The following is a 15,335-nucleotide window of genomic DNA, read 5'->3' as shown; positions in this document are numbered from 1 at the left end:
GATGAAGCCGACAAGGCATGTTGTGGAAAGAAGGAGGTTATAAATATTTTTCCAAGTGAAGGAGAAATGGTAGAGTAGAGTAGTTTAGAGGGAACATATTTCAAAGGGTTGTTAGTATGCATGGGCCAACTTAGAGATGGGATCAGGAAATGTCCCAATGGCTTGTAGGATAGTTGGAGTGATCAGGTATAGGGACAAGAAGATTTGAAGGGATTCTGGGAAAGGATAAGAAGGAATGAGAAAGATATAATGTGGGTTGTATGAAGGAAAGGCCAGAACCGAGGAGCTTGTACTGAGTCATCAATTGTTAGCCCTTTTCGATTCTGTTATGTCGGTGTTTGCATGTCTGTGATTGTAGGTGTTCTTGCTAGAGTCTGAAGCTGCTAGGTAGCCTTGTTGTAAGATTCATGAAAGCATATATTTGGTATTTGAACTATGGTGTGGATATGGAAGGGTGGTGAGCTTGTTGGTCTCATGGTTGTAACAAAGTGCATAACGACCTTTTATTTTTTGATAATATAATATAATGGAAGGTTGTGTTTGTCCCTATAATTTTTTTTCGATATCTGAATGTATGATGTTGTCTATAATGTGTTGAATTTTTTATATTGGTTTTGAATATTTGTAAATGCATTTAATGGTTTCGATGTTTGTAAGGTTGTTACTATTTTTAGATAGTGTCACATGTTTATAAAGGAACTAGTCTCTTATATTGTTGACACAACCATAAATGGTTGAAGGTGTAACTTACTTTGATCTCTTATGGATCATCCTTCTATAACTGTATGTTGTCTCATGTTCTGAGGGGCTTAAAGCACTACGTAGTGCACATTACTAAGACAATGATGAAGTGCTTATCTTGTGGGAGTCTAATGTCATAGGTCATAGATAGTCACTATGAAACCTAGTTTCGAAAGTCACCCATTAGCATATTGGGTGAGACTTCACCCATGCCACTGGTGTTACTGAAAGGGCAAATTCTAAGTGAGTTTTGTTGTCCACTACATACGAACTCCAAAGTATGCTAGAATCTCACGTGCCAAAAAATGGTTTCATTATCGGGACTAGGGTGTTTGTGTGATGGGATTATCATAGAGGAATGTTGAAGCCATGGAACCCCACACAGAAGGAGATTACCAGGTGGATTATGTCTAAGGAGAAAGCGTTTTTAGTGAAAGAAATCAGGGATAGGATGTAGAGAAAGAAGAAATCATTACAAAAGTGGGTGTATACTAATTTCCACTTTGCATAATTCCCAAATACCCTGATAAAATGGATCTAGCAATTGAATGATAATAACCTGAACATATCACCAAGACAGACCAAGGAAGTGGACATCGAAGGAAGTACAAAAACTCTAATAAAGTATGTAATAAAGCCTCTCATGCTATTAATTTCTAATTTGAAACTGTGTTAGAAGGATACATTGTCTAGTTTGCATTGGAGGCAACAATTTCATACACCACAACATACTGGAAGTTTCTGAAGGGATTGAGATGTAGGGTCATAAGGTTGTCAAGATTCTATTATACAACCACAACGTTCTGCCACTAGAATCAGATAACATGAGCAGCTAGGCCACTTGTGCACAAGGGGGAGTTGGGGAGAACCAGGAGTTGGCATGAGGAAAGGGAAAGGAGAAGAGGTATAAATACTGCAGTGGAAGATAAAAGTAGTTCCATAACTACATATAGGAAGGAGAAGAGACAAGATGGAGTGAGTGGGTTATTAGGGTGGCACTTTGATGAGTGGAAGGAGGTTATGATGGGGTGACGTCGGAGGAGGTTAGTCAACGTTGATGCCTGGTGAGAGAAGAAGCCTGGAGGGAGGGGCTAGGAGAGGCCAACAAAGGATAAGGAGTAGTATTAGTGACTATAGATATGATGGGAATCAGTTCAATATTCCGTGAAAAAAGGAAGGATAAGAAGAATAACTAAGCCCAAGTAGTGCAGAAGATTTGGAATCAGAATAACAAAATCATATTGTGCTAGTGTTGAGTCCACAACCCCACGCGAGTCTAAGAACTTGGAGGTAAGTACTTAATGGATTGATATGACTAGTGTAGTAGGTAATTGTAGTCAAGGATAAGGAAATACTAGTAGTAGTGGGATTGGTCAGACCATAGGAAGATTTCCACAAGGTGCTCAAGTTTAGAGTGGTGCATAATCAGGAATGTAGTTTTCTAGTATTTTATCAAGTGTAGGTGGAAGTACTTCGTTGGGGAGTAATACACAAAAAACAATGGCAGGGAAAGACTTACGAATGCCAATGTTTCATGGTGTTGGGACCAAGGACCCAAAACAACATTTATTCGTGTGTGAGGTCATCTGGATAGCCAAGAAGGTCCAAGATGAGGCCACAAACATTAGTTGGAAGTAACTTTATGCATTGACGTGGTACATGAAGTTCAAAAGAATGACTTCAACTAGATAGACTAGTACTCTAGTAGAGATCAAACAAGATTTGATAAAAGAGTTTCCAAAGTCAAAATTAGAGTCCCAGTGGATCACAAAATTGAAGGAAAACAAGTAAGCTCCAAATGGTTTAGTATTGGACTTTGACCAATGATTCAAAGTTTTGAAATATAGTCTGGTGTTTGAGATTCCATACATGCATCATAAAGAGTGGTTCATTGGAATATTGTTGTTGCATATTAGGATACCATTGATGTAGCAACATATAGGCACACAGTCGGAGGCTCTAGAGATTATGTTGAAACTAGAGGCTTTGCTAGGAGGAGGAGGAGAGAATAATGGCATGGTGCAAGTGCAGTCACAACTGGCCATGTTGACCTTACAACTTGATGAATTGATGAAGGGAAATGAAAAATGGGAGGAAGTATGGTGTACCATCTTTCAGACAGAGGGTCACCATAGAAATGAATGCAAGTTTTTGATAGGATAAATGATGACCAGCGCAATAAATCTTGTTACACATGGTAAGGGAATGTGGTTTGAGATGCAAACATATGAGGCTATGACCTCCACTCTATTTTAAAATTTAAGCAAACCTATAGGGTATGATATTTATCATTTCTAAACATTTAGTTTGATGTGTGAGCACACTCTTGACTTATTCTAGGTGAAGGGGCTTGAAGGGAAAAAGACCACAGCAATTGGCTTCAATCAACCAGGGTATAACCTAGGAGGACAATATGAAAAACAAGGGTGACAATAGGGAGTGGTGATTAAGAGATTTAGAGGACTAAGCTAAGGAAGGAGGATTTGGAGGAGGATATAGCACCATAGTCTACTACAATTATGGATAACAGGGACATCTTCCATGACACAACACTAACACTTGTTGCACCTACATTTATTGCAAATAATTAGACCATTTGACGGAGAATCATCCATAACTGATTGCTAAGTGGTAGGAGAAGAAGGGACCTAACATGCAGATGATATCTATAAAACCCCGTAGGGCTTAACAACAAGTTGACACAGTGATGTAAAGAGGTGTCAAGATAGCAGAAAACACCTTGAAGCCCTTGACATCGCAACAACAATGGACAAGAGCCAAAAAGTAGTTCCATTTTGGCACACAAATTAAGGAATACGAGATGGATAACATCGTCTTTGACTTTGGGTTGGATGTAAACATTTTACAAAAATCATGTGGGAGATGATGGGGAAGTTGAAATTGAGTTGATCTTCGATTCAACTCAGGTTGGTGAACTAGCACCATATATTTCTCATTGGATGACTGACATGAGTGTTGGTGAACATTGATGGGGTGTCAAGCACTATTGATTTTGAGGTGATCAAGATCGTGGATGACAATGATCCTTGTCCTACTCTGTTAGGGATTGATTCATATTTTGATAACCAAATAATTATTAATATGAAGAATAGGTAGATGATTTTTGAAGGCAGAGATATCTGAGTGATAGCACCATTGGATCCACATGAAGGAGATTGATACATTGGACCAGTCAAGGGTGAGCTTAGTCAGGAAGAGATGGAAAAACATTTATAATTTCATAGCTCAGTGGGATGACTATGTAAATCCCATAGCTGAGGAAGTGTTGAGCTGGTGCAACATTGGATCTGTTAGCACTCTATAAATCTATGAGGTTGCAGAAGAAAATCAAAAGGTAACCACAAACCTACTTTGGAAGCTAGGATCTAGCCCTGAAAGCTTCAGAGAGGGCTCTCTCTATAATATTTAACTTTGTTGGATTGAATATTAGGCTAGTTATGAAGTTTAAGGTTTGATTTGTATTTAAATGGTTGGTTGATAACTAGATTACCATTGGGCTATGGAGTTTGTTACATAAAATACAGATCGATTTAAGTGTTTACAGATATATCTCACAAGGCAAGGTAGCCAAACTGACTGGATTCTTTTAGTTTAGGGGATGAAAAAAGAAGAATAGATTTAAGACTCACTTTAGATATAGAGCATTTGTTACTTGAATTCTATATTTAAATTTGAGAAGAAAACATGGAAATTATTCATAGTCGGGATCAGAGTGTAGATTTAAACAAATCCTATCCTTTAATTATCTATTGAATAATTCAGATTAAGAAACAAACATATGTGATAAACAAATAAAATATAAACACATAGAACGATAGAGGCACTTTGCCAACAAATTTACACAAGAATCTTGTGAAAGGGATTTATGTATTACTGGAAAATCCATTGATGCTTCAACAATGTACAATAGTATTTTTCTGTGTAAAAGCCAACCCTTAATACTTCTAAAGCTGAAGTATTTATAATTAATTTACAAACAATATCCTGTCAGAATGACTAGGATGCATCTAAAAATAATAAAATTGAATCAATCTAACCTATTACAATGATATTAGGGAAATTCGAACTGTCTGAAGTGGTGGCACTGAATTAGTGGAGTAGTTGGCTATCTGGCACTCAAATTTTGCATGTGTTGTAATGTTGAGCTGTGTAGCAAAATCTACTTTTTACTCTAGTAACTCACAAATCTTTTCCCAACGTTGTTCACTTGGGATAAAAATCTTCAACAACTTCCTATACACTTCGTCGACTTTAGTATATTTGGAAAATGTTGGCTTGGTGATGAATAGGATTTTAATTGCATACTGAATGTCAAGGTTGCATGCCAATGCTTCTAGGAACGCTTTTCCCGTCATACTAAATCTTCCAGCTGCAACCTTTGAACTGTCTCTTTCCTTGGTCATTATTCTCTAACTGTAATCCGACGACGAGATGAGCTTATCATTAATAACTAAAAAGTTCAAAAGTTCTTTCTTGTAAGTGGGTTCCATCTTGGTGAAGAATTTATGTACACTAGTGTCCATGATCTCACATTTCTCTTCATGTTGTTTCATCATATTTCTTTTAGTCAACACCTTATTGAATTCCGATATTGTTTTCATTTTGTATTCAATCTCCAAATCTTCTAATTCTTGACTATTTTTGGAGTTAAGAAATTTGATGATTTCAATGGCCTCACTAGGTTTATCTCCCAACTACTTCCGGACTTGTTTGGCGGCTTCATTGGACCATTCAATCAACTCCTGTTGCTAAAAAATAATTTGTTTTGAAGGCCAAATGCCTATCATGTATTCATTGATTTGTTTCAATATATTCTCTTTTACCTATGCCAATGTATTTCCCATGGCACCGTCCTTTTCCATCTTCTGCAATCTATGGGACAATGTTTGGGACTTTCGTGTTTTTGTCAAGAGGAAATTTTCAAATTTTATTTTCTGTTCCTATAGGACTTTCACCTCCTCCCTTAGCTTATTTATCTCCTCTCCCTGTATAGACATGTTTATGGATTCAGCCAACTTAAATTAGTCATATAAAACTAATGTGGGAAGCACAGTAGAAGATGATGTTCCTTTTGTCATGGCTGCTATAGGGACACCTGTTTGAAGTAGAGATGAAATGGGAACTGCATCAAGAGGAACCATTGCAAGTTGTGAACTCTATTCCTTTTCTTTTATTAGTTTGTCCATTTCTTCTTCCATTTCTTTGATCTGTGCACTTTGTTCCACTAGAAGCTTCAAAATCTCTTCCTTTTGTAGCTCTGTCTCTCCAAGTTCCTTGGTCCGAGGGTCTTCTATTATAGGCAACTTCAATTTCTTCTTTAGGGTTGCTATGTCAACATTTTTCTTCTTGATTATCTCCTCCATGGATTTTGAATTGTCTGGATCAAAGCCTGCTTTGATCACCATTTCCTCCAAGTATTTGATTCTGGTATATTTGGCAAGTGAGGACACTTTCTCCAATTTAAGCTGAGACTACACATTATTCAAAGTAATATATGGTTTGGAAGAAGTGATAGCAGTCTATGTGAAAGTAGAGTATACAATTTCTCTAGCTTTCCTGTGCATATCTATTTGATCCAAAGGATGGACATCCGTTGCCTCAAATTCAAAAGTAGTTTGTTTGAAATCTGCTACTAACTTTGGTTGAGGGACCTGGCCCTGCAATAATCATATGTGCATTCTTCCCTTCTCTGTATCATATGCCGAAATAAGCCTATGCTTGACGGAGGAAGACTGCTTCTTGAATTGAGCAAAGATATTATCATGAATGGCCTCATTCCTATGTTTACTATCTTTGTATCTCTAAAAAATATCCAGCTGCCTCTACTCTATAGATGACTCTGGTGTTTGAGGTATCGTAACTGGGATTTCTTTAGTAGCTGAGGATGATGGAGACTATATGGTATCGCTATCCAATTTAAAAGCTTGAAATCTTGTGAGTACAATAGTGCCCTGTGTACCCTATGTGTCCTCTAGTGGTGGGAAGTCTATTTTAGAGCCTGTTTTAATCTTCTTTGTGTATATTTTGTCTTTGGCTGAGACTTATATAACTGATGGAGAATCATTGTCTCTCGGTCTCTTATCTGTCTTTTCTCTGGGTATGGGAGTCTGTAAAGCTGTTCTGGAAAGTACCTGCTCTTCGGCCTCTTGCAATGTATTCTCTACCCAAGTGTGTTGGTTCATATACTTCTCTATTTCTGGCCTTTGAGTATAAACATAGGGAGTTTCTTTTTGTTCCACTCTTAACTTGGAAATTACCCCAAAGGGATCATTGGACCAAGTAAAACTAAGAGGGAAGTTCATTTTTTTCAGCAAGAGGTCTGCTTCCTCTCTTGCTTCTCTCAATTGCAGATGAAAGGTTCTATATGTGTTTTAATCTAGAAATGATATTTATTCTTGGCTGTCATGAAATGAATGTTGCTTGAATGAATTATTTGCTTGATATACTCCAAGGCAAATATTCTCATCGGAAGGTATTTGGGTAGCTTGTATGGTGTTAGCTCTGAGCCATACACTCCGATCTTTGTAAATGACTGGTAAAGATACCAATCTCCTGTCTTTCCCTATTCACTAAGTTGTAGCACTCTTTGAATATCTTCATTCATCCTTGGAATCTACTGGCCAGTGAACAAACACAATGTTGGATACACAAACTGATCTATAAAATCTGTAAAACTGAATTCTTGTGGTTGTCTTTTGATCATGGAAGTCCAAAAAGGGATGGATTGAGGCTCTGCTTGCTGGTCAAGCTTTTGCACTACAAAGGGAAACCTATCCGTCTGAAAATAAATGAACATATACATAAGAATAGAAGAAGGAATTGTTCATGAATTATATTATCCAAGAAGTGTCCATAGTCAAAGGTGACCAATGGCCCTTCTTCTGCAAAAAGACTGGAAATAAAACGTAAAATAGGTTCATCCACCTATTCATCTAAATAGTAACCAAGAAGGGATGACAAGACATAGATAATATTCCTGGTACTTTGAGGGAACATTAAAGAGGGATAAGGGGGATTCGTATTAGGGAGTTGAGAGTCTTCAAGGAGGAAAACTTAAAAAATTCTAGCTCTCTAGGGGAAAGTTAGCTTCTAATATATTTCTCTGAGAGCTTCAACAGACAAAGGGGTGAGGGAATCACTTGAAGGGACCTGTAGCATTTGATTTATCCTCTCAGAAGTAATGGTGAATAGGATTTCACCATTGGGGGAAATAATAGCCCTCTCACTTGAAAGGTAAGAGGCATGGCATTTTAGAAAGAATTTGTGAAATTGATAGGACATGGGGAAAATGAACAGAGGAATTATAGACTGCCAGAGATTGATTTCATCTGATTGGTCGAGGTAATTATCTTGAAACCAATAGCGTAATTCAAAGAGATCGAATTCACACTGTGTCTTAGTGATCTTTTAGTCTCTGCCAACGAGTAGAATATGGTCTAAATCCACAAGGGAAGTGAGCCTAGGATTCACTACAGGGGTGACTTTGAGTGCCATTGTAGTAGTAGAATGGATATAGGGGAAGAACTTTGATAGAGGGAATTCACGAGTTTCAGCAATTGGCAGGAACTTTCAGTGACAATACCTCTGTATATTTATCATAGACAAGGAACGGGAACGTTACAGTGAGATCATAGCACAACAACGACGAGAGAAATGTTCATAAGGAAAAGAGAGAAAGGTGTAATCACAGATGAAAATTCAATTTTTATTATGCATGGACCGGGCTTAAATGTTGGATTAACGGTCGTGATATTGCATTGATTTCTGTAATGGTGCAGGTAAATGGAAAGAACCATAATGGCGGGTGCAACGATCGTGGATGTGGAAGTTGATGATAGGTTGTTGAATGGCGCGGGACTGTTGGTGGGAGTGACAGGAGGAAGGACATGTGGTGTGATGGGAATGGTAGTTGATATAGAACGTGGAGACAACAATTGGCGGGAAGGGGGGGTTGCGGCGAGCAGCACAACTAGTATCGAAAGGGGGGGGTGCGTGGTATCTGGTAAGTGAGGGGTGGGGGGGTTCTAAAATCCTATGGTGTTGACATGTAGTGGGGAAAGAAACTACTTTTCATGCCCCCCCTACCATTAAATATTATCACTATGGGGGTGTTTGAAAATTCTCATGGGTCGTTGGATCAGTGTGGATGGATGATCAGGGATTGTGAAATGGGAGGGGTTTAACACCGGTTAGCCCCACAACATATTTTGAGCATATGCATAATAAAACCAAAGTCCAATACTTTAGACAATGAACAACTTATCCTATTAAATCGAAAAAACCACTATTTTCCTATTCTAATTCTTTTTAAAACAAATAAGGGTGTATTTAAATTTACAAATCCTATCTATTTTTCATTCTTAACAGATTAAGAATGTTTATTTCAACTCACTAAACTAATCTAATAAACTTCACTAATCCAAATTAAACTGTTGGATTAAATCTATTCACTTATTGTACCTATGAGATCAAAATAAATATTCCATAATAAGAACTCCTAAAAATCCCTAGGAGGCATTAACTGGGATTTAATGAGATATGAGAGACAAATCCATTAAATCACTTAGCTAGAGGAAGATGCTAAGTAAGGGTGGAATAAAGCTCCGTGGGAGAGAAAAGCGGGGTTTGAAGATTAGAAACAAACAAAAGGAAGAAATCCTAGGCTAGTGGGTTGGCAAACCCACGAAAGCAGGACTCCGTTAAGGAAAAATCTATTATGGAAGAAAATGTATAAAATACATTGTCAAGGGAGCAATGAGGTTGTTGACTCCCTTGTAAGAACATCTTAGCCGGGGGGGAACTGGAGGATTCAGTTCAAGGTTGAGAGGAAACATGTTTGTATCCAAGTGTTCTTTTAGCAACATTTATGGTTAGATTTTCTGTTATGATTATTTGATATAGTAAATGATTATATGAAAATGGTACTGAAAGATATTGTTGTAACTAATTTGATATGTTTTGAAAATAATTATATTATTGATCTGATAGGAACAATAATTAGCAGATTCTGGAAAATGAAAGTTTCTCTAACTAAGTGATTGTATACTTTTGTGTGTGTACTATGTTGTAATTTATTGAATAATCATATTCTTTATAAACATGTTTTTCCTTATGCTAGGATATATCAATTCACTAGTAGAAAATGATGAAATTAGTGACTAGGTGACAAAAAAAAGTTAGTCACCACAATTATTTTAAGTGAATTATTACTAATTTTGAGCAATTTTAAGTGACTGAACTAAAAATGACTAACTTAAACAACTAATTTAGACAAGGGATAAAATGTATGACTAGATAATAAGTGACCAAATTAAAAGTGACTAAGTTAAATGACTAATTTAGTCCATGACTAAAATATATGACTCGATAATAAGTGATCAAGTTCACTATCCATCACAGAGGCCATAAAACCCATTCTTATTATTCAAAACATATTAATTATGCCCATATTCTCATTCTAATATCAACAATGTAAACTTTGAAACGAGAACTATAAACTCAAAACGGGAACTGTGGCCAAAAAACCCCGAAAAAACATCAAAAACAATGCTAAAAACGAAAAGTGTTGATGCTGGAATAACACCTTTTTTTTCCAGGGTAAATTTTCAACATGTTTTAAAAATGGTGGTGAAAACCAATTTTTTGTGCAAAAATTGTCCAAACATTTTTTTTTTTCTCAATGGTAAATTTTGTGCAGAAAACACTCTCGAAACGAAAAGTGTTGATGCTGGGATAACAAATTGTTTTTCAAGGGTAAAATTTCAACATTTCAAAATAATAGCATAAAATATTTTATCATGAGCCCGAAAAACATTAAAATTTCATATAAAAAAAATAAATAAATAAAAATAAAAAATAAAAAAGTTAAAACAATGAAAAAAACACAAAACAAAAAAAATAAAAATAAAAATAACACAACATAAATAAAAATATATACTAAAAACAAAACATAAAATAAAAATAAAAAAAACAAAAAAAAAAACATCAAAAACAAAAATCAATCATAAAAATGGAAATAAAAAACTAAATTCACCAATAAAAAATAAGAATTAAAAAACTAGAAAAAAATTACAAATTATAAACAAATAAATAGTAAAAAAAACATATTAAAAAAAAAAAAACAAAACAAATATGTAAACAAAAAAAAAATTGGGAAAAGAAAAAAATACACATTAAAAAAAACTCTAAAATTAAGTATGTAAAAATAGAAAAATTAAAAAAAAAACTAAAAAAAAAATGAAAATTAAAAACAAACTAGATTTAAAAAAAAAAATGGAAAATTAACCAAAAAAAAATTAAAAACTAGTGAAATTAAAATTAAAATGATGATTACTTAAAAAAATAAATGTAAAAATATATACATAAAAGACAAAAAATAAATAAAAAATGTTTAAAAAAAAATTGTTTCATAAACCATAAAAGAATTTGGAAAAAGAAAAAAAAAAAAAAAAACTATATATATAAAATTAAGTTGGTAAAAATAGAAAGATTAAAAAAATCATTAGCAAAAACTAGCAAAAAAAAATTAAAACAAACTAGATTAAACAAAATTAGAAAATTAACAAAAAGAATAAAAATTAAAAACTAGTAAAATTACTATTAAAAGCATTTAGAAAAAACTAAAAAAACAAAAATAAGCTCAAATTATTAAAAAAAAAAAAAAAAAAAAATATCAAAATTTTAAAAACATACGTTTTTCCAATTAAAAAAATAAAATTAAATTAAAAAAATTTTAAACTTACAAAAAATGTGTTTTTGATTTTTAAAAATAAAAATAATTTTTTTATTATTAAATTTTCATAATTTATTTAAAAACAAACCCAAAAAAATTATTAAAAAATTTAAAAAAAAATTATTAAATTTTAATTTAATAAACAATTTTAATAAATCTAAAATTTTAAACCATTATGATAAGAATTAAATTATTAAAAAAAGTTATCAAATAATTTTAATAAAAAATAAAATTTAACTTTTGTTTTTTATTTTTAAACAATTTTTTTTTTTTAATTTAAAAAAAATATATGTTAAATTTTATTAAAAATTAAATTATTAAAAAGATTTAACAAAAATATATAATAAGAATTAAATTTTAATTTTTTTTTGAAAATTTGATTTTATAAAAAAAATTTAAAAAAAAACTAATGGGGGATTCCGGGATTCGCCCCCATTAATTTTTTTTTTATGAAATCAAAATTTCAAAAAAAATTAAAATTTAATTCTTATTATATATTTTTGTTAACTTTTTTTAATAATTTAATTTTTAATAAAGTTTAATATATATTTTTTTGCACATAAACAAAAAAAAATCGTTTTAAATTGTTTTTTTTATTTTTTCCAAATAAAAATTGTTTATTTTTTTTTTTCATAATGAAAACAAAGATTGTTTAAAAAAATAAAATTATTATTTATTTTTAATTAAAATATATGTGTTTAATAAAAAATAATTGTATTTTTTCTTGTGTTTTTTTTTTCTTATATTAATTTTACCATTTTATTTTATTTTTTTCCATTAATTTTCTATTTTTTTTTTTTTTAAACTAGTTTGTTTTTAATTTTTTTTCCCGATTTTTGCTAATGTTTTTTTTAATTTCTCAACACCCCTCGGCCTATTTACTGACCTCACCCCAAGAGCTTTCAGGATTCGACCCTGTGACCTCCCATTGGCAAGGCACTTGATTTGACCGATTGAGCTAACTCTTGGGGCTATTCTCTATTTTTACTTACTTAAGTTTATAAATATATATTTTTTTAATTTTGTTTTTTTTTTTTCAAATTCTTTGATGATTTGTGAGATATTTTTTTTTACATTTTTTGTTTTTTTTTTAATATTAATTTTTTTAGTTTTTTTAATTTTTTTCATTATTTTTCTATTTCTTTTTTTAAACTAGTTTGTTTTTAATTTTTTTTTCTTTTCCCTAGTTTTTGCTAATGTTTTTTTTTAATTTCTCGATATTTACTTACTTAATTACATATATATATATATATATATATATATATATATATATATATATATATATATATATATATATATATATATTTTTTTTTTTTTTTTTTTTTAATTTTGTTTTTTTTCCCAAATTCTTTTATGGTTTATGAGATAATTTTTTTTAACATTTTTTATTTTTTATTTGTGTCTTTTTTACATATATTTTTATATTTGTTTTTTAGAGACAATTATTTCATTTGGATTGAAAATTTAAATAACAATGTATAAATATGTAGTATATCGAAAATGCAAAATATCAACCTTCTTCTTTAAATATGCAAATCAATAAAAACCCCACTACAAAAAAATTAAAAATTAAAATAAAAACTAGAAAATATGAAAAAGAAGACCACTTCCAAAATTATTAAATTTACGAAATGATTATTTACATTTCATATGTTAGAAAAATTTAAAGTCAAAAAATAGGGTTTTTAAAAAAAGGGTCTGATGCAGAATAACCACTTTTTTAAATCAGCATGAAAATCACTACCATTCTAAAATGCAATGTACATAAAAAAACCTAAAGTGCCAAAAACTATGCTTTAAAAAAAACATGTGTGTTCTGCATCACCCCTTTTCAAAATCGGGTCACTTTTTTGCTATCTCTACAAAACGGGTAACAGTAGCAGTTCCAGTTTCAAAGTTTACATTGTTTATCTTTTTCATGGACATTAAACATGAGAAATACTTGTTTTAGTCCTAAGGCCCTTTTTCATTCCTTTGCCAAGATGTAAGCCCTAACTGTCATATATGATGTGGAAAACCTCATAATGGAACCCTTATCCTAGATAGAGGCATAAAATCCCTCAAAGGGGATTTATATTGTTCTTTATGGTATTTTTCATGCATTGTAAGCCAAATAAGTTTCGTTTTGGGCTTGAGGCCATGGTTTCCGTCCCTTTGCCATGGTACAAGCCTAAGACCCATCCTTATTATGTAAAACATACTAATGACATTAAATATCTGCCATAGAGGCCTAAAATTCCCTACAAAGGTCATGTGTGGTTCTTAGAGAACTAATTCACAAATCTTAATCATCAAATATTCAAACAAGGCTTGAGTCCCTTAGGTTCCTATTTTGACCAAGCCTACACTTGTAAGCATCATATGTGATTTTAAAGCCTCCCAATTTCATTAAGGTCTAATGATGAGGCTCCAACACTCATCATGGTGTGCAAAACCTTTGAATGATAGACACATCCCTCCTAGGGGCCAAAGAATATCCCTTAGAAAATATAATTAACGTGGTGGTTTGAAGCCTTTTTAATGGCCACTAATTATTTAGGACTTAAGTAACTTTTTTTTAATTTCCTTCCTTGGCCATAGTGAAGGCCATGAGACCCATTCTTATTATGTAAAACATACTAAATTCCCATATTCCCAGCTAAAGGTCTTGTTCATGGAAATTGAGCATGAGAAAGATCAATTTAGGGACTAAGGTCCTTGTTTTCCTCTCATAACCATAACATAGACACTAACTCCCATATGTGGTGAGAAATACCTCCTATGGTGCCCATATGCCGACTTCAGACCAAAGATCCATTAAAGAAGATCTATGTGGTTTTTAAGTCTAGCTCATAGTGCTTGAAACTAAAAAGCTTATTGTAAGGCCTAATTTCCTTGTTTACCTCCCCTACCCATGGTACATTCCTTGATTCCTATACATGGTGTGAAAAAATTCCTAATGGAATTGATATCCCATATATCCCTAAGATTATTTAGAGAGGATATATGTAGTTTTTCAATGCCAAATTCATGGCCCTTGAGCATGAGAAGGTTCATTTTAGAAGTAAAGGCCTTTTCTCCTTCCCTCATACTAATTCTTATTATGAAAAGAGTAGTAATGGTGCCCATATTCCTAGTCTAAAGCCCTTTTCATGTCCATTGGTAAAGGCCTTGAGAGTTATTTCTAGTGTGCAAAATCTGGAAATGTTGCGCAAATATTAGTAAAGATAAAATCCCTAATAGAAATCCTTCCATTTGTCATAACCTCTCATAATGATAAATTTGGGAAATTGGCATGATTTTGATATGTAGAAGCTTAGTTCAAATAAATAATAATTTCCAAACCTGTGGGAAGGTGCATGTTATCATACTTTTATATGTCTATATTAAAACATCAAGAAACCTTGACATGATCTTAATATTGAGTATTTTAATTTGTTTAAATACATGATAAATAGTGGCGATATAAAAAACTAGAATTTTAAGAAGGTTACACCCTTTGACACCTTCAACACATATATCACTGCATAAAACTACTAATTACATTGATTGAAACTTAAATTTTACATGTTAAATAATTTATATATAACTTAATATCTTGTTTATTTTTATTGAATCCTTAATTTAATACTATGTATAATTTATTGTTTTAAATATTAAAAGAGGAAAAATGACCCATGGTATTTGAAATGGCCATCTCTATAAAAAAGAAATGAGGAGATCATGTTTGGTGAATTAAAATTTGTGACTGGTTGAGCTTGGAACAATGGGTTGTAATCTGAAGTGAGATACAGCCTAGTGGATCAAGACGAGGTTCATTACTGCAACATACACCATTATCTAGTTTGTTATAGGTGTTCAT

At 32.5% G+C, this 15,335-nt stretch overlaps 1 pseudogene; it reads right to left on the bottom strand.

Annotated features, from left to right (window-relative positions):
- Positions 1-5,165, bottom strand: part of LOC149210424 (transcription factor MYB124-like) — a 55,206-nt pseudogene extending 50,041 nt beyond the window's left edge.
- Positions 5,166-15,335: the final 10,170 nt, after the last annotated feature.

The sequence above is a fragment of the Pinus tabuliformis genome, chromosome 1_2, assembly GCF_031772625.1.
Source record: "Pinus tabuliformis cultivar Carrire ecotype Pingquan chromosome 1_2, CPIR1, whole genome shotgun sequence".
Taxonomy (NCBI): Eukaryota; Viridiplantae; Streptophyta; class Pinopsida; order Pinales; family Pinaceae; genus Pinus; species Pinus tabuliformis.
Note: the sequence above shows the minus strand (reverse complement) of the source record. Positions and strands in the feature narration are given on the sequence as shown.